Consider the following 2,500-nt stretch of genomic DNA (forward strand, 5'->3'; position numbering starts at 1 on the left):
ACAGAGGAGCTTCGCTTGGGCCTGGGCTACAGCCTCTTCCTGGGGAAGCAGCGGAAGAGGCCGCCTTCCCCAGCTGGAGCAGCATCTCTCCTCTGCTGCTGATGCTGCAGGGGGGAAGCCACAGCAGGGTCTCTCCTTGGCAGGACAGAGGAGCTTCGCTTGGGCCTGGGCTACAGCCTCTTCCTGGGGAAGCAGCGAAAGAGGCTGCCTTCCCCAGCTGGTGGAGCATCTCTCCTCTGCTGCTGATGCTGCAGGGGGGAAGCCACAGCAGGGTCCCTCCTTGGCAGGACAGAGGAGCTTCGCTTCGGCCGGGGCTTCTGCCTCTTCCTGGTGAAGCAGCGGAAGAGGCTGCCTTACCCAGGTGGAGGAGCATCTCTCCTCTGCTGCTGATGCTGCAGGTGGGCAGCCACAGCAGGGTCTCTCCTTGGCAGGACAGAGGAGCTTCGCTTGGGCCTGGGCTTCTGCCTCTTCCTGGGGAAGCAGCGGAAGAGGCTGCCTTACCCAGGTGGAGGAGCATCTCTCCTCTGCTGCTGATGCTTCAGGTGGGCAGCCACAGCAGGGTCTCTCCTTGGCAGGACAGAGGAGCTTCGCTTGGGCCTGGGCTACAGCCTCTTCCTGGGGAAGCAGCGGAAGAGGCCGCCTTCCCCAGCTGGAGCAGCATCTCTCCTCTGCTGCTGATGCTGCAGGGGGGAAGCCACAGCAGGGTCTCTCCTTGGCAGGACAGAGGAGCTTCGCTTGGGCCTGGGCTACAGCCTCTTCCTGGGGAAGCAGCGAAAGAGGCTGCCTTCCCCAGCTGGTGGAGCATCTCTCCTCTGCTGCTGATGCTTCAGGTGGGCAGCCACAGCAGGGTCTCTCCTTGGCAGGACAGGGGAGCTTCGCTTCGGCCTGGGCTTCTGCCTCTTCCTGGGGAAGCAGCGGAAGAGGCCGCCTTCCCCAGGTGGAGGAGCATCTCTCCTCTGCTGCTGCTGCTGATGCTGCAGGTGGGCAGCCACAGCAGGGTCTCTCCTTGGCAGGAAAGAGGAGCTTCGCTTCGGCCGGGGCTTCTGCCTCTTCCTGGGGAAGCAGCGGAAGAGGCTGCCTTCCCCAGGTGGAGGAGCATCTCTCCTCTGCTGCTGCTGCTGATGCTGCAGGTGGGCAGCCACAGCAGGGTCTCTCCTTGGCAGGAAAGAGGAGCTTCGCTGCGGCCTGGGCTACAGCCTCTTCCTGGGGAAGCAGCGAAAGAGGCTGCCTTCCCCAGCTGGTGGAGCATCTCTCCTCTGCTGCTGATGCTGCAGGGGGGAAGCCACAGCAGGGTCCCTCCTTGGCAGGACAGAGGAGCTTCGCTTCGGCCGGGGCTTCTGCCTCTTCCTGGTGAAGCAGCGGAAGAGGCTGCCTTACCCAGGTGGAGGAGCATCTCTCCTCTGCTGCTGATGCTGCAGGTGGGCAGCCACAGCAGGGTCTCTCCTTGGCAGGACAGAGGAGCTTCGCTTCGGCCTGGGCTTCTGCCTCTTCCTGGTGAAGCAGCGGAAGAGGCTGCCTTCCCCAGGTGGAGGAGCATCTCTCCTCTGCTGCTGCTGCTGCTGCTGCTGATGCTGCTGCAGGTGGGCAGCCACAGCAGGGTCTCTCCTTGGCAGGAAAGAGGAGCTTCGCTGCGGCCTGGGCTACAGCCTCTTCCTGGGGAAGCAGCGAAAGAGGCTGCCTTCCCCAGCTGGTGGAGCATCTCTCCTCTGCTGCTGATGCTGCAGGGGGGAAGCCACAGCAGGGTCCCTCCTTGGCAGGACAGAGGAGCTTCGCTTCGGCCGGGGCTTCTGCCTCTTCCTGGTGAAGCAGCGGAAGAGGCTGCCTTACCCAGGTGGAGGAGCATCTCTCCTCTGCTGCTGATGCTGCAGGTGGGCAGCCACAGCAGGGTCTCTCCTTGGCAGGACAGAGGAGCTTCGCTTCGGCCTGGGCTTCTGCCTCTTCCTGGTGAAGCAGCGGAAGAGGCTGCCTTCCCCAGGTGGAGGAGCATCTCTCCTCTGCTGCTGCTGCTGCTGCTGCTGATGCTGCTGCAGGTGGGCAGCCACAGCAGGGTCTCTCCTTGGCAGGAAAGAGGAGCTTCGCTGCGGCCTGGGCTACAGCCTCTTCCTGGGGAAGCAGCGAAAGAGGCTGCCTTCCCCAGCTGGTGGAGCATCTCTCCTCTGCTGCTGATGCTGCAGGGGGGAAGCCACAGCAGGGTCCCTCCTTGGCAGGACAGAGGAGCTTCGCTTCGGCCGGGGCTTCTGCCTCTTCCTGGTGAAGCAGCGGAAGAGGCTGCCTTACCCAGGTGGAGGAGCATCTCTCCTCTGCTGCTGATGCTGCAGGTGGGCAGCCACAGCAGGGTCTCTCCTTGGCAGGACAGAGGAGCTTCGCTTGGGCCTGGGCTTCTGCCTCTTCCTGGGGAAGCAGCGGAAGAGGCTGCCTTACCCAGGTGGAGGAGCATCTCTCCTCTGCTGCTGATGCTTCAGGTGGGCAGCCACAGCAGGGTCTCTCCTTGGCAGGACAG

This window comes from Oryzias latipes, chromosome 18 (genome assembly GCF_053564925.1).
Source record: "Oryzias latipes strain Hd-rR chromosome 18, Olatipes_Hd-rR_3.1".
NCBI lineage: Eukaryota > Metazoa > Chordata > Actinopteri > Beloniformes > Adrianichthyidae > Oryzias > Oryzias latipes.